This window comes from Malaclemys terrapin, chromosome 7 (genome assembly GCF_027887155.1).
Source record: "Malaclemys terrapin pileata isolate rMalTer1 chromosome 7, rMalTer1.hap1, whole genome shotgun sequence".
NCBI lineage: Eukaryota > Metazoa > Chordata > Testudines > Emydidae > Malaclemys > Malaclemys terrapin.
Genome location: NC_071511.1, coordinates 54,081,075 through 54,098,990, shown reverse-complemented (window position 1 = coordinate 54,098,990; position 17,916 = coordinate 54,081,075). Strand labels below are relative to the sequence as shown.

General features: G+C 48.9%; 1 protein-coding gene across 3 annotated transcripts in view; it reads left to right on the top strand.

The window, feature by feature from the left end:
* The window catches only part of PDLIM1 (PDZ and LIM domain 1), a 90,801-nt gene that overhangs the window by 13,937 nt on the left and 58,948 nt on the right, over positions 1–17,916 (top strand). The window lies entirely within an intron of this gene.

Here is a 17,916-nt window from a genome sequence, read left to right as displayed (position 1 = left end):
TTGGGTTGGGCTGGCTGTCGGTTTTCAGGCTGTGTGTGTGTAATGTTGGGAGAGGTGGATTGTTCCAGCTACACTGAGAACTGTAGATCCTCCATGGTGCTGCCTAGCCCTGACTGCTCCATGTCTCTGACAGACTCCTGGGCTCCAATTCTGAGGTGGATCCTCAGGAGGAACAGGCTGGGGAAGAAGTGGTAGGGAAAGGACAAATGTAGCTTTATGCCATCCTTGCACCTCCAGGATTCTGGCCCTCTTCTCAGCCAGTCCTAGTGTCATTTTTGTTTTATGTACGTTACTCTCATAGAATGGGGTGCAATGAATCTTGTGGCTTTATAGTAGTCTGCACAGGCAGAAAGAGCTATTCAGGTGGTGAGTAATTAAAACACCTGGGCAGCTGACTCAGGTTAGGAACAGCACAACTGTTGCATCGTTTAAATGCAGTCAGGACTTCTAATCATCCCAAAGTTGTTAGGTTGCCGACCCCTGAGCTAACCTTTCAGAAGTGGTGTGCCAAGTCTTCATTTATTCACTCTAATTTAAGGTTTTGCATGCCAGGAATACATTTTAATGTTTTTAGAAGGTCTCTTTCTATAAGTCTATACATACAACAATAGTTTAGTTATATATTAAAGTAAATAAGGTTTTAAAAATGTTTAAGAAGCTTCATTTAAAATTAAATTAAAATGCAGAGCCCCCTGGACCGGTGGCCAGGACCTGGGCAGTGTGAGTGCCACTGAAAATCAGCTCGCGTGCCGCCTTTGGCACATGTGCCATAAGTTGCCTACCCCTGGGTTAGCTCCTCAAGGCTTTAATGCTAGCTGGAGTCTGTACTGATGAAAGCCAGCACTGAACTTCCTTGGGGTGGGGGTGAGGCTAGGGGAGGAGCTGGTTCTGGGGTGGGCTGTTCAATAGCGATAATGTATCTCAGGTATCTTAGTACAAGCTTGGATAGAAGAGTAATGGGGCATGGGCCTGTAACCCATACCCAAGTATGGCTTCAGTGGGATTGCTTGTCTAAGAAATACGTGTGTGAGGTCTTGGATGTTCTTGGCTCCTTGCCACTGAGGAGTGGGAAACTTTCCTGTGAGAGTGGTAGGACAAAGGCCAGCAATTTCTGCAGAATTTAAGCTTTCATTATGCTTGCAAGGCAATCTGCTAAAGGTGGACCTATGTGATGCTGCCTGCCTCCCCATATGCAGGAGCCAGGATGCAAGAACCAGTGAGGGAAAGATCTCCTTCTCCTTCTTCTTCTCCTCCTCCTTTCCAGCAACCAGAGTGGCTTCCAACTGATCAGACACCTATTAGCCAGAACCCCTTAAGAAACCTCTGTGTAGGATGCAGGGACACTACAGCGCTATGCTAGGAATCCCAGGGCCTTCCCTCTTCCCAACTGCTGGGGTTGTGGTGTGGGTTGGGCTTCTCAGGTGGCCATTGTTCCTGTGGAGAGAGGTGTGTCCCTACTTCTCACATTTGTGTCTGAGAGCATCCTGCACTCAAGAGGATGAAATAAATACCACCGTTACAAATCAAGGGGTTGTAACAGTACCCCTTACATTAAAGTGAGTTTAGTTCTGTCTCTAATTTCGTATAACTGGAAACTACAGCCGTCTGTGGGAGAGGTGGCTGGTCCATAGGATGAAACTGCTCAAGATGTCTCTTCTTGTGATGTTGTGTTGCATGAGATCAGTCGTCATTGCTGGGGTAGGCAATGGGTTCTGCTTTGGAGTTGTTGAAAGAACTTCCTCTGGTTAATCACCCAGTGTATTTATAGGGACATCCTTTTCCCCTTGGTAGCATCTCATATGCTCTAGGAAGGTGGGAGAAGGAATGCTGAATCGTTACATGCCAAAATGAGGGCAAGAAATCTCTCCCCTTCCCCGACATTGCTGTTGAAAGCTGAACACCACCAGTAGTCCTAGAGACACAAGGGGTGGAGGAGAAATACCTGTGTGTGCACCAAGCCCCTGCACTGCTTTGTTACCCTGCCATATGGCAGGGGATATGTTTGGGACACACCTTCAGGGTTTTCACTCACAATTGGCACGATAAATGTGCACTAGAAGAGAGAGTGATTAGTGAAGGGGAGACATGCATGTTTGATGTGGAAGAAAACCCTTTTTGTCCCTGGGAGCCACTTGAGATGTAGGAAGCATGAGTTTCTCTCTGCAGTAATGGTGCTGAAGTCTAGGAGATCCTGATGAGCTGCTGTTGACATGCTGGTTAAGCAAGCTAGGGCTGCCTCCGAGAAGTGGTAACTTGCATTCCTTTTATCTTCCAAAACCTGAACAAAACATTTTGCAGGTATAGGATGCCTTCCACTAATAACCCCAACTCTGCTAGGAGGCAGGAAGGTATCATCCCCAGTTCACCTTTTTGGATCTGTTTCCTCATATGTAAAATGATTTGCCCAAAGTTCCACAGCCACTCGATGGGAGGAACCGGGAATAAACCCTGTGGTGCCCAGTTCTGGCCCCACACATTCCTTTGAGACCAACTTCATCTCTTTTTGGTAACATCTGGCCTGTCCCTCATGGGCTTTTGATGGCCTTTAGAAGTGGGGTGTGGGGTGGGGGCTAAATGGCAAAACCAATATTTGAATAATTTGAATGAGACCTATCCATTCAAATCTGGGATGAGACCTTTTAAAAACAAAGATTTGTGTAGACACTGGAGAATGCCTGATCCTTCAGTAGAGTAGGCATCTGCTGCATTTCCCCTCTCTTCTAGCTGTTGAGCAATGCACCATGGACTGGCTTGCTGGTACCTTACACCGCACTTGGTGACTTTATCACTGGTGCCTATGTGCTTAGTCTGCAAAGTGCTTAGGGATGGAAGGTGCTGTATCAAATGCTAACTAATGTTGGTTAGCCTCTGTCTTGCATCTGAAGAAGTGAGGTTCTTACCCACGAAAGCTTATGCTCCCAATACTTCTGTTGGTCTCAAAGGTGCCACACGACCCTCTGTTGCTAATGTCGGTTACTGTTTGGATAGGTTTGTGCAGCATAAATGGAGGGCTCCTCAGTTTGTTTTAGATGTTATTTTATTTAAATAATTAAACAAACTAAGATGGATGGTAATTGGCAGACAAGTAAGGGTCCATTGTTGGGCAGCACCGCTCACTGTTTAGTGTTTTGAGGGCTGGCAAGAAACATTTAATTTTGTTTCAAAATGTGGATCACTTTACAAGATGAGCTTGGAGCAGAATAACCTCTTGGCCACTGGCTATGTATCAGCTTGGGCACATTTGCTAATTTCTTGCTGTTGGCTAGTGAAATGGGCATGAAGGACGACCGCACACCAGGGAACCCTTTCCTTAAGTCACCATGTCATTCTTCACATTTTCACTACAGCATTTGTCAAGGCAGCCAATGCAATCTGGCCCATAGAACTCTGAAGAGGAGCATTCTGCCTGCTCAGCTCCTTCCATGGCCAACCCAGCATACCAGGGGCCACTGCCATTCTCTTGCCTTTCTCCTAATTAAATGCATCAGACTGCTGTATCTACACTGGCAAAAACAGGCCCTGTAATTCACCCCTGGTGGCTACTGTTGCAGCTCCACTTGTATTTTAGCGATGATGGAGGCAGTAGCATGGTGGGGCTCCAGATGTCCATTATTGCAGCATCAGTAGATCCTGCTTAGAGTAAAAATGCCAAAGCACTGTCTGTCCTGCAGATTGCCCCATTGCTGCCCTACGTGGAGCTGCTCCAGTGGTGAATGGTGGATCCCATTTTTGCCTGGTATAGAAATGGCCCAGGATGGTTCTCTTACAATGTGACTCGTGGCCTGCTGGTCCTGATGCAACTTGCATGGGTGCCAACTCTGTGTCAGTTTCAGCAAATTCCCAGCTTGACCTGCCTTCGCTGTTTTTCCTAGTGTCATGGACAAATCAGACACTGGCACAGGCTTCAGGGTAAGGGGTGGTTAGTGGCAAGGAACAGAGAAGGCAGGGATTTGCGCGTACCAAAAATCCCAGCTGACAGAAACCCTTCTTGGTCCAGCGCTCCCAATGGTCTCTTAGAAATGAGCCAGTACCCAGGCGACTTCCACCTGGGCATTAACTGTTATCATAAAGGCTGGGGCAGAATTTGCTCTCCATGTAAGATGAAGATGTTATATTTCTCACCCTGAGATTATTGTATTCCTAGGGAAGGAACTGGGCCAGGTCAGAGTTTGTCGTGTCAGATGGCTGCCTTTCCCCATTTTGTGTCAGTGCTCTTCAAGGGTTATGTGAAAAAACAAACCTTTTGTCACCTGGCCCAGCCATTTAAGTAAATACAACTCAAAAGCAAATAAGAACATGCTAATGGTCTGGGTATTGCCAGGGGTGGTTGTGCAACAGAATGCTGATTTCAGGGAGGCTTCTCTTCTGACTTCTCTTTAGAGCGCTAGAATGCCAGCTATAATTGCTTTCTCCTAGCACCAGTGTATGGTTGGGCCACTAGTAGGCTGATTCTCTCTTCTGCTGTAGTGGGTGACTGTAAAGGTACAAAATAGCTTGTTGCAGTAGCTGAGAAACCAAATCTTATGGAACAATATGAAGGGAGCATGCCTGTTTGGGTCTCTTCCCCCCTCCCCCCCCCCTCCTGCCTGAAGAGGAAAATCCTGCTTGTTTCAATTTTCTCTTAGCCTCTGATCTGTGTTGACCAGCTACAGGCTTTCAACTAGGAGAAAGCAAGTCCGTGTAACATAATATTTCAAATGCTGAATATGGCAAAACAGAAATGTGAGTGGGTGGCAAAGGATTAAACTTAACACTGGCATATGTTTAATAGGTATGAACCCACTTTAGCCTATGTGGCCATACACCTGGCTGATCAGCAACAATATAACTAGATATTCTTCTCCTCCTGATTGAGGTGCTGGCATCTCTTCTCAGGCCATTTTTTTTTTTTTTTTTAATTTTCCCTCTGCTATCTTATTTTTTGATTACCTTCTGCTAGCTTATGTATGTTGTGACCCACTGTGTCTGGGATAACCCTCATTGAAAATGCCAAGGTCAGGGCAGGCTGCAAAAGGGAGAGCAGATACTCCCAAAACTAGTGGTTAACACTGAAGTTAAACTCCCCAACCAGTCACAGACTGTGCTTCTGATCCCCCACACTGGTTATCAAGAAACTACAAAAGAAATCACACTGCCCCCTTTATTGAATTCCAGTTCTCTGGATCCCAATCAGCACTTAGGTCCAGTACAGTGAGAAGTTATTTTAAAAAACTCTGTTCACATATACAAACTGTTCTTCTAACCCCAAAGGGTCAGCCATGTTACCAGGTCTGTATAGGTTTGGATCTTACCCAAATACCACGCTGCCAACCAATCCTTTAGCATCTAAAACTAAAGGTTTATTATAAGGAAAAAAGAAAGAACAAGAAGAGAGTTGTGAAATGGTGAAGCAATCAGATACATACAGAGACTTCAAAGTCCACATATTAGGTTCTTAGCAATATTGGTGACTTTGCTGGCTTGAAAGTCCCTCTGGAACACATCCAAAGTTTGGATGGGTCATTCAGTCCTTTGTTCAGAGCTTCATTTGTAGAAAAGTTCCTCCAGAGATACGAAGCAGGATTGAAGACAAAATGGAGATGATGCAGCTGCCTCTTATAGTCTTTTGCCGTGCGGCTTGTACTTCCTTTGTCCCAAACACAAGCTACCCAGCACATGGCATGGAATTTTGGAAAAGCCTTAGTTCTCTATCCACAGACTTACCACGTGCCTTGCTGACCCATAAGATGTATTCCCTGGTTCCTTTCAATGGGTTTATTGTACAGTTGATGACCCTTGATGGGCCATTGGCATCAGCACTGCCTAGCCTGTTCAATCTGTCTGGGGGTGTCACCCAGAAACACAGTACAAGTTTGAAATACAGATATACCATACATGTCTAACTCACAATACAAAGATGATACAAACAAGATTATTATACTTGGCAAATCATAACATTTTCACAGATACCTTACATGGCATATCGTGTCAGATTCCTTGCAATTTTATAATATTGGTATCACAAAGTGTTCCACATATTCCATACAGCATCACATATGTGGAGTAGGGGTCACCCAAAGCCATGGGGCTAATGTGATGACGGAGGCAGGCAAGAGGTGGACAAGATAGGTGCCTGGCTGAGGAGGAGTAAGCCAGAATGAATCGAATAGGTGGTCCTCCCATGTCTCTTGCTTTAGATGGAGCCCTATTGCACCACTCTGCTCTCAGTAATTCTGAGAAATGAGCTTCCCCTTTATGCCATAAAGCACGATTCTGTTCTCTATAGGTAGGAGCCTCATTAAATGTCACCAGCACAGTCTAGTTGGGTAACTTGTCCTTCACACGAAGTGGATGCAACAATGGATATATTTAAGTATCTACATTGAGGAAGTACTGGGGACAACAGATAAGGGGAGTGATATAGTATTGGCAAGAGCTACTCTACAAAAATTGCTGATGGTGGTTTCAGGCAGCAAAGGTCAGACATGCTGGCACAGCTTGACAGCACTTACTTTCATATGTGAGATGTGGCTACAGTGGACTGATGGTGGGACCAAATTTTTAATAGAGGAGGGTTTTGTGCTGCTGTTCAAAGAGAGGGCTGGGAATTGGGGAGGCAGGCAGCGGATTGCTCAACTTCCAATCAAAAGGAACTTATTTGTGCAATGCAAATTCAATTACTCGACCCCAGGCTGGATACTCCCATGTGGTAGTCAAACCCTCACTCTTCCCATATCCAGCTCGATAATGAAAGCAATTAAGTCACCCTGGTCTCAGTCCTGATTCTCACTCTGAAGGAGGAGCTATGAACCGAGGGACTGATTCTGCTGTCATTCAAACCAATGACAAACTCCCAGTGACTTCAGCAGTCTGAGAAGTTAGCAGAGGATTCCCTCCTATCCACACTGACACCCGAACCATTAAAACACAGGGGCCAGTGTGACAGTTGCAGGGGTGAAAGTAACTTAAAGGACTTGCTGGTACTCCGGAGTCCTGAGGAGGGGCGTGGCCTCCACTGGAAGAGGCAGGGCCTTTAAATCCCCAGGCCCTTTAAATCAGGATTTAAAGGGCCCAGGGCTAGGGCTATGGTAACAGCAGCTGGGAGCCCCAAGCCCTTTAAATCACCCCCTGAGCTCCCAGCTGCAGAGGTGTCTGGGAGCCTTGTGGTTTGGGGGTGATTTAAAGGGCCTGGGGCTCTAGCCGCTGCTACCGCAGCGGAGCCCTGGGCCCTTTAAATTGCTGACGGAGCTCCGGGGCTCCAGCAGCAGGTCCGGGGGCTCTGGCTGCCGCTACCCTCCAGGGCCCTTTAAATGTCTCCGGAGCCCTGCTGCTGGAGCCCTGGGGTAGCGGCGGCAGGTCTCCGGTGGCCATTTAAAGGGCCCAGGGTGGTAGAGGCAGCGGGAGCCCTGAACCCTTTCAATAGCCACCAGAGCCCTGCCGCCGCTACCCCAGGGCTCCGGCAGGCTCCAGGGGCTATTTAAAGGGCCCGGGCCCTTTAAATTGTCCCCGGAGCCCTGGGGTAGCGGCAGTGGGGCTCCAGCAGTGATTTAAAGGGCCCGGGGTGGTAGCGGTGGCAGAAGCCCTGGGCCCTTTAAATCGCCACCCGAGCCCCGCCGCTGCTACCCCAGTGCTCTGGCAGCGGGGCTCTGGCGGCAATTTAAAGGGCCCTGGACTCCAGCCCTTTAAATTGCTGCCTCAGGAAGCCGGTCCACCCCGGTATGATGCACCAGCTCTTGCAGGCAGGGGTGGCAGGTTTGTAGAAATTTTGGTGGTGCCCAGAACCTGCCCCTGCCCAAACTCTCCCCCCCCCAAACTCCACCCCCCACCTGCCCAAGGCTCTGGGAGGGAGTTTGGGTAGGGGAGGAGGTCTGGGGTGCAGGCCCTGGGCTGGGACAAGGGACTGGGGTGCAGGGTGCAGGCTCTGGGAAGGAGTTTGGAGATGGGAGGGAGCGTGGAGGGAGGGGGTGCAGGGCTGAGGGCTGGGGGTGGATTTGGGGTGTGGCTGGGGATGAGGGGTTTGGGGTGTGGGGGGGACTCGGCTGAGGCAGAGGGTTATGGTGCATGGGGATGAGGGCTGGAGTTGAGGGGTTTGGGGTGTTGGAGAGGCTCAGGGCTAGGACAGAGAGTTGGGGTGTGGGGGGATGAGGGCTCTGGATGGGGGTGTGGGCTCTGGGGTGGGGCAGGGCTGGGGATGAGTTTGGGGTGCAGGCAGGCTGCCCTGGGACTGGAGCCAGAGAGGAGGACTCCCCCCAGCCCTCTCCCTGCCGGCAGCAGCGAGCTCTGGGGTAGGGATCCCCTACTCCCCCCACCCCCGGCAGCACACCCACCCACCCACTGTCACTTCACGTGCTCCTAGGGCCCCTCTCAGGTCCAGGAATCCCCTTCACCTCCCCTGTGGTAGGTGCCATGCCGGGGGGGCTGCCATCACATGTGTGCCTCCTCCCCTGCTGTTGCCCCTCACTGTAGCCTCACTGGAGGTGGGGGATGGGGCTGCCCCTTGCCCGGCGTGGGGCAAGAGCAGTGACAGCGGGCAGGGGGGTGGCTGTACAGGTGGAGGGTCCCACCGGAAAATGAAAGGGTCTGAGGGGGAAGGGCAGCCTGCCCTGGCAGCAGTGGAGGCGGGGCACTAGGACCCTGCAGCAGCAGTTAATGCAGGCAGGCAGCATGGAGCTTCAGGGGAGAGACAGCTCCTGGGACCCGGGGAGGTGCACGGGGGCAGCAAAGGGGGGCCAGCCCACACTCAGGGGAGGCATGGGGGGGCAGCAGGTGGGGCCAGGGGGGAGACCCGGCCCCGAACATTTGTGGAGCTGGGCTCCCGGACCCTCAATATTGCTGGAACCAGGAGGAGAAGTCAGAGAGGGAGAGAATGCTCCATTTTCTTGCCAGTACGGTACTGCACCTTTTCTTACTGGTCCTCTGTACCGTCCCATCCCAGCTTACTTTCACCTCTGGACAGTCGTTACTTAAGCAAAAATTTCATTGATTTCAATGGTCACTTTGCCAAGTGAAGGTGCAGGATCAAGCCTGTGCCTTATGGGTTATGGTTTGTTTGGCCCTTTCCACATGTTGGCCGGGTAAATCACGTGAACTGGACCTCATTTAAAATGGTTCCACTGATCTTGAGTTTCAGGGGCCCAAGACAGAATTATATTTGTCTGGTTAAAAATACTTGTAGAGTTTCCATAGGTGTCCAAGTTTTATGCACTGCTGACCGAAGGGAAGCTAAGACAAGACGGATTTACCAAAAATTGCAGTTAAAAGTATTAGGTGACTTTGCTCAGTGTAAGAGATCTCAGATTAGAGAACAGGAAGATCTCACTTTGAAAATCTCCAGGCTCTGGTCAAGACCCTCTTTAGGTAAGGTTTATGTAGATTGCTGAAGATGGGGGAAGAGTCTCAGGAGAAGAGAAAGAAAGGAAAGATAGAGGAAGAAGGGGGGATGTAATTCAATTATTCTCCTCTGTGTATATCTTTCTTGACTATCCTATGGGTATGGGATTACTGTGTCTATAGCAAAGCATCAAAATGAAGTCAGGATTTTTACTATATTGTTTTCCTGTGCAAGGTATACCATTTTAGCCTTTTAGCTGCTGGGACCCTGCACTCTCTCCCACAGCCCTGAGCCACCTTCCACACCCCAAACCCCTCATCCCCGGCCCCAGCCCAGAGCCCACACCCCCAGCTGGAGCCCTCATCTCCCTCCGCACCCTAACCTCCTGCCCCAGCTTGGAGCCCTCTCCCACACCCCAAACCCCCCAGCTGGAGCCCTGACCCCCCTCCTGCACCCAAATCCCCTGCCCCAGCCCGGTGAAAATGAGTGAGGGTGGGGGAGAGCAAGCAACGGAGGGAGGGGGGATGGAGTGAGCAGGACAGGGCCTCCGAGAAGGGGTGGGGCATGGGCGTGGCCTCGAAGAGGGGGCGGGCCTCAGGGCAGGCATGTTCAGTTTTGTGCCATTAGAAAGTTGGCAGCCCTAGAGAGGGGGTCTCCAGCAGTGAGGTTTAGGGGTCTCCCATCCTCTTAATCTCTCTCCAAATCGCCTTTTCCCTGGTCCTCTTCCCCCAATAGCCGGAAGGGGATTCAAAGGGCATGACTGGCCAAAAGAATGTCACCTGCACTTTTCAAGGTGACTGCTTGCTCTCTTCTCCCCCTCCAGGTCAATGTCTCATGCTCAGCCTGTCCCTTGTGGTCAAGGCACAGAGGCTGGGTATCTTTTCAGGGCAGGTTACTCAGAAGTGACCCGAGCTGTATCTGGTCTAAGATGAGGCACAGCTAGTGGAGCACAATAAATGACAAAACAGTTACAGCAGAGCCCTATATTCTCACATTCTGCTTGGGGGTAGGGAGATGGGGACTGTTCCATAATTTGGCAACCCCTCACAAGTTAGGAGAGCCCCTTAGTCCATTGGCTTTCTGGCTCCCAGAAGCTTGCTGTCTGAATTCTGATTGGCTAGTGGTGGTAGCTGTATGCTAGCCTCCAGTGAGTTTTGGATGTCCCTTTCCTTGGGATTTGCAGGTTGGACACTGATTGCCACAGTTTAGAGGGAGTGTTTTTCAGTTTGCTTCCCCTCATCCATGCTCCTTCCCACACATGCGCACATCTCTCCCCATCTTCCCTGGAGGATAAGCCTGGGACAGAAATGCAAACGCAACCGTACATCTTCCTATCTGCAACTCTATGCAATTCTTTTCTAGTTTGGAAGGATTTTCACTTTACGGACCTAATTTGTAACAGGGAGAATTTCAAACGCAGCATTAGTGGGGAAATGAGCCAGACACAGATCATGCCAGCTGAGTCAAGCAGGAGAAGAGGAGATTTTATTTCTATTCATTAATCATTCAGGAAGGAGGGGCTGGCATTCCCCTTTGCTAGCCTCCCCCTCTTGTGCTGACACGTTCGGTATGAGGCACAGAAAATGCAGGCTGGAAGCAGCCAGGTGAAGGATTTAGTGAAGGTTACATTTCAGGGCAAATCATTATTTACAGAATGACAGAAGTGGGTTTTTAAAGACTTTTATTTCTAATTTGCTTTTCTTGCTTTACGAGGCACCCTTATAACCTCTGCTTAGGTGAGATGTGTTAGTCTTGGGCTGGGGTCTGCATCAGCCCCCTTGCCCCCAAAATGGCTGTGAGCCCGTACCATCCCTACGCAGGCAGTGGAGGGTAACACAATACCTCAAGTGCAGAGCAACCACAACATAAGTTTTTCTGCAGCCTCCACTATCTCAGCCCTATGGAGTTGTGATTCATCAGGCTTTGTTCAGCAGGCTCATGTGTCAATGCCTTTGGCTGTCTGTAGACTCTATAGGTTAAAGCTTTTAGATGTAAGCAGTGTTGGGGGGGCTATTAGGAATTAGCTTGTACTGGGAAGAAGAGCAAACTGCCTAGATCAGTCTAAGGCAGTATTGCATTGGTAGTGCTACTGCATTATTTTTCGTAACCACTTTGAATTTTATCTAATTTACAGAGAATAATAAGAAAAAATGAAAATGTCTGTAGACAGTGCCTTTTCCAAGTGGAGTAACAGGCTGTATCCCCGTTCTATAGCTGGGGAAACAAAGGCACAAAGTGGCCTAAGGTCACAGAGCAAGTTGATGGCCAAGTCAGGGATACCAGGTCCCAGTCTCTCAAGTCTCAGTCCACCAGAGCACAGTTCCCTTAGTGATGCATCGAAGCTGCAAAGATTAGCAGATCTGAATTTCCCAAAACTAGGGGGTGTTTGAGAGCTTTGATTTGGGATAGGGTTTAAATTTTAGTAGGTGGATGTTTTCAGTATCTGGCATATGGCAGACCCTTTCATTAGTTGGTTGGAATGGGGGCAGGGGCGGGGCCGGGGGCAGCAAGGGGTGGGTGTCAGTGATGTGGTCCTCGGGCCAATGCACTAGTCCTCATGCGGCCCTCATGGTCATTTGAGTTTGAGACCCCTGGTTTAACCTGTGCTTATGTTTCAGATCAGTCCAGTTTTCTCATTTCCTTAAGCTAGTTTCTTAAATAATTGATTAATCCCTGGTTTGATCACTATCCTCTTCCCCTGGGGCCATTAAAGGACTTTGCTTGGTGGTTGCAATGTTGCAAGTGAATGTTGTTTAGGACAGGTCTACACTGCAGACCTATATCGGTATAACTACATCGCTCAGGGGTATGAAAAATCCACACCCCTGAGTGACGCAGTTATATCGACCTAACCCCCCACACACATGTAGACAGCAGTATGTCAGCAGGGGAGCTTCTCCCGTTGCCATAGCTACCGCTTTTTGGGGAGGTGGATTAACGATGCTGATGGGAGCAGCTGTCCGGTCGGTGTAGGAGCATCTTCCTTAAAGTGCCACTGCACTAGCGCAATTATGCTGCTGCAGCAGCACTGTATGTGAAGAGAAGCCCTAAGTTAGGCCCCGATCTTGCAGCTGGATATGTGCATTCCTCCCGACAAAGTCCGTCAAGCTTTGTGTGGGCGCAGGGATCCACCTGCTCTGGCCTGACAGCAGTACAGGGCCTGAGACCCAGACCCTCAAAGGTATTTGGTGCCTGACTCCCATTGGAGTCAAGGGGAATTAGGTGACTAGGGCCATAGGCACGGACTCTGTGGGTGCTCCAGGGCTAGAGCCCCTATGGGGGAAAAATGGTTTTGCTGAGCACCCACTGGCAGCCGCCCTATCAGCTCCCCCCAGCCCCTCCTGCCCACTGGCGGGCCCCATGGAGCAGTGCATCCCCCCTGCCTCCCTGAGCCTCCTGCCCGCCTCCTGCAGGGGGGAGGAGTGAGGATGCAGCGCGCTCGGGGGCGGGGGTGGAACTGAGCAGGAAGAGGCATGGCAGGGTGGAGTTGGGGCGGGATGGGGTGAGGGTGGGGCCTGGGGGGAAGGGTGGAGTGGGGGCTGGGGCAGAGCCGGGGGTCGACCACCCCCCAGCAATTTGAATAGTCGGTGCCTGTGACTAGGGCTATGGCTCACTACACCTTCCGTGTCTCAGTGGTGTGAATAACCTCCCCCCATTCCCTGAGCGACATAAGTTACACTAACGGAAGCGCTGGTGTGCACAGCACTATGTCCGTGAGAGAGCTTCTCCCACCCACACGGCTTCTGCCACTTGCAGAGGCATAGATGCTGGAACAATTTGTATAGTGGAGGTGCTGAAAGCTATTGAATAAAACTGTAAACTCTGTATATGATGGAAACCACTTCAAACCAGGGGGTGCGGCAGCACCCCTCGTTCCAGTACCTACGCGTGGAGGTGGTTTATTATGCTGATGAGCGCTCTCTCCTGTCAGCATAGAATGTCTTCACCAGACATGTTGCAGCGGCGCAGCTGTACCACTGTAAGTGTAGACATGCAACACTTTAAGTGCAGATACCTTTGTGAATCTGGGCCTCAGTTTCTAAATTCTCCTTTTAACATAAAGTGGAAAAAATAAGTAATCTAGTTCATCAGTCTGAAATGTAAAATTTTAGACTTTTTCTCTGTTTTCCTCTATTAATATTGCACTAGCGGTACTTCTGCGTAGTGCCTTTTCTCCCACGAGCTCAAATTGCTCTATACACACTTAGCGGATGGCTACACTTGCAAGTTAGAGTGCGTTAAAGCAGCCCTGGGCGCCCTAACTCCCAACCTGTCCACACTAGCAAGGCACTTAGAGCGCCTGGACTCTGCAGCTGGAGCGTTCCTGGTAATCCACCTCCATGAAAAGCATAATGCTTGTTGCGCCTTGGCCCCAGCGTCAGTGTGAACAAGGTGTTGTTGCATTATTGCGCTTTGATCAGCCTCCAGAAACGTCCCATAATCCCTTTAAGTCAAGTGGCCACTCTTCTCATTGTTTTGAAATTGGCTGTAGGAATGCGGATATGCCCTTTCAAAGCTCCGTTTCTGACAGCCAGCATGCTTATCTGCTCTGGGACAAAGCAAGCCATTAGTGTGGAATGTTGCTTGCCATGAGTGTGTGAGAGAGAGGCAGGGGAAGAGGGGGGGTCTGAACTTACAAGACAGCATGCTAACACACTCTCAGCACCCCAAAAAACCCTCTCTCTCCCCCCCACTTACACACAACACACTCCCTGTCACACCCCACCCCCTGCATTGGAAAATTATGTTGCAGCCACTTGAACGCTGGGGTAGCTACCACAATGCACTACTCTTTGTGGCATTGCAAGAGCTGCTAATTTGGCCACACCAGTGTGCTTGCAGCTGTCAGTGAGAACAGTCTGCAGCACTTTCCCTACTGCGCTCTCCGAAGGCTGGTTTAACTCAAAGCGCTCTACATCTGCAAGTGTAGCCATGCCCTTATTAAGGCTTGCAATCTCTGGTAAGCTTAGTCAGGGATCACTTGACCCAGCACTGAATGCACTCACCTCTGAGGAAAAGCACAGCAGCTGTTTAGCAGGGCAACAGTTTAGGACAAGAAGCCAAGCATAGTGTTGAGCTGAAAGAGCAAAGTGAATTTAAGGGAGACAGACTGTAACTAGCTGAACTGGAATTATGCTAGGATGCTGTGGTGAATGCCACTGCTTTTACCGCACCTTCTGTAAACTCTGTAATTACTACAGGTGTTAATGAGCTCGATTTAGCATCTGACGTAGGGCTGTCAAGCGATTAAAAAAAGTTAATTGTGATTAATTGCACTGTTAAACAATAATAGAGTACAATTTATTTAAATATTTTTGGATGTTTTCTACATTTTGGAATATACTGATTTCAATTACAACACAGAATACAAAGTGTACCATGCTCACTTGATATTTATTTTTGATTAGAAGTATTTGCACTGTTTAAAAAAAAAAAGGAAAGAAATAGTATTTTTCAGTTCACCTAATACAAATACTGTAGTGCAGTTTCTTTATCGTGAAAGTTTAACTTACAAATGTAGAATTATGTACAAAAAAACTGCATTCAAAAACAAAATATTGTAAAATTTTAGAGCCTGTGAGTCCACTCAGTCCTATTTCTTGTTCAGCCAATCACTCAGACAAACAAGTTTGTTTACATTTCCAGGAGATAATGCTGCCCACATCTTGTTTACAATGTCACCTGAAAGTGAGAACAGGTGTTCTCATGGCACTGTTGTAGCCAGCGTCACAAGATATTTACATGCTAGATGCACTAAAGATTCATATGGCCCTTCAACCACCATTCCAGAGGACATGTGTCCATGCTGATGACGGGTTCTGCTCGATAACAATCCAAAGCAGTGCGGACTGACTCCTGTTCATTTTCATTTTCTGAGTCAGATGCCACCAGCAGAAGGTTGATTTTCTTTTTTGGTGTTTTGGGTTCTGTAATTACCGCATCGGACTGTTGCTCTTCTAAGACTTCTGAAAGCATGCTCCACACCTCGTCCCTCTCAGATTTTGGAAGGCACTTCAGATTCTCAAACCTTGGGCCGAGTGCTGTAGCTATCCTTAAAAATCTCACATTGGTATCTTCTTTGCATTTTGTCAAATCTGCAGTGAAAGTGTTCTTAAAATGAACATGTGCTGGGTCATCATCTGAGACTGTTATAACATGAAATATATGGCAGAATTCAGGTAAAACAGAGCAGGGGACATACAGTTCTCCCCCAAGGAGTTCAGTCACAAATTTAATTAACACATTTCTTTTTAACGAGTATCATCTGCATGCAACCATGTCCTCTGGAATGGTGACCGAAGCATGAAGGGCATACAAATGTTTAGTGCATCTGGCACGTAAATATTTTGTGACGCCGGCTACAACAGTGCCTTGAGAACGCCAGTTCTCACTTTCTGGTAACATCGTAAATAAGAAGGGGGCAGCATAATCTCCTGTAAATGTAAACAAACTTGTTTGTCTTAGCGATTGGCTGAACAAGAAGTAAGACTGAGTGGACTTGTAGGCTCTGAAGTTTTACGTTATTTTGTTTTTTTGAGTGCAGTTATGTAACAAAAATTCTACATTTCGTAAATTGCCATTTCATGACAAAGAGATTGCACTACAGTATTTGTTTGAGGTGAATTGAAAAATACTATTTCTTTTATCATTTTTACAGTGCAAATATTTATAATCAAAAATAATATACACTTTGATTTCAATTACAACCCAGAATACAATATATCTGAAAATGTAGAAAAACATTCAAAATATTTAATAAATTTCAATTGGTATTCTATTAACAGTGTGATTAAAACTGTGATTAATCGCAATTAATTTCTTTGAGTTAATCACATGAGTTAACTGCGATTAATCGACAGCCCTATTCTGACCTAAAAGATGAGGCCCTCCAGCGATGCTGTGCCCTCATCGATGTGCTGGTTAGGTCAGCAGTATGACCTCAGCCACATCCCATTGACCTGACTGGGAGTCTTTCCATTTACCTCAATGGGCTTTGAAACAGGCCCATAGTGCAGGTGTCTCCCATGCCCCCTGCATGCTGGCTGCCTTGTGAGATGTGACAGAATTGGGGGTGACAGATTCTTCCTAAAAGTGAGGGGGGAGGCCCCACCCCCTCTGTGGCCCCGCCCCTACGCTTTCCCCCCAAGATCCCAGCCAGCCCAGAAGCCGGAGCCAGGCCGGGGAGTGGGGGCCTCCACCTGCCCCGGGTTGGGGTTGAGAGTAGCCCCCCACCCAGGGCAGATGGAGGGTCCGTGGCTCTCCACAGCTGCCCATATGGCTCTTTCCCCTACCTGGCTCCGGCTTCTGGTCTGGCCTGGGGACGTGGCCCCGGGGGCCATGGTGAGAACGGCACAGGCAGCTATGGGGACCCTTTATCTGCCCTGGGCGGTGGACTGGGGTGGGAATGCTCTCTGGCCTCCCCACCCTTGGCAGGTGGAGGGTCTGCGACTCCCTAGAGCTGCTCGGGCTCCCCGTGCCGCTCTTATCCGGGCTAGGCTCCAGCTTCTGGCCTGACTGGGGGGCAGGGCCTTGGGGGGGGAAAGCAGAAGAGGGGGAAGGATAGCTCAGTGGTTTGAGCATTGGCCTGCTAAACCCAGGGTTGTGAGTTCAATCCTTGATGGGTCCATTTGGGGATTTAGTTGGGGATTAGTCCTGCTTTGAGCAGGGGGTTGGACTAGATGACCTCCTGAGGTCCCTTCCACCCTGATATTCTATGAAGAGCAGGGGGCCATGCCCGTGGCGAAAAGTGGGGGGGCCATGGCCCCTTGGCCCCCCTCTGTTCCAGTTCCCCTGGGCAGGATCACAGCACAGGCTGGTACAGAACCTTGCAGGTGCAGAGACAGAACCATCCGTTGCCCCAGGTGATAAAGAAGTGTGCTCATTGCTCAGAGTAGAGGACATCTAGCTCGCATCTCCTCTGGAGTCCAGAGAAGTGGGTCCTGCAATGCATCAATGAATCATTTTGCTAGTGTTAAAGAAATGGAAATGTGGAAGAGATGCCTGAGTGCATGTCAGTGCTCACAGTGGGGCACAGTTCTGCATAAGCTAGGCAAAACCCAATAGAAGCGCCGATGTTCCTGGGTATGTTAATACTCTGCATGGCTCTCTGCCTGCCATCCCTAAATGTCTTAGTGCTCACAGCAGCACCTGTTAGATGTGGGATTAAATTTCCAATGCTTTGCCTTTGTATGCAGAACATTCCATCCTGCTTGAATTGCTCCATTTTTACCTTCAAGTCGCTTACTTCAAAGTGGGAATTATTATCTTGCAACTATTTTTGGTTTTAATTGACTCATTAAAATTAGAGATGAGGCCGAAACCAAAATCTCAGGCCCAAACCTCACCCCTGTGCTCAGATTTGTAAGTTTGTGATCTAGATCTGAACTTGTGTAGCTGCCTTCCGTAGTGTACAGAGAAATGTTACTAAGGAGCTTGCCTTCCTAATTGCCCATTGTGAGGCCCTCCATGGTGGAGAGCAGTTGTGTTCAGTTGCAGACTGTTAGTGAGTTGCTGAGCTTGCTCACGTGCTCGCGCTCTCTCTCTCTCTGAGACTTTGTTCATTCTTGGTTGTTTTCCTTAGTCTAAAATAAGTCATCTAGGTGAAG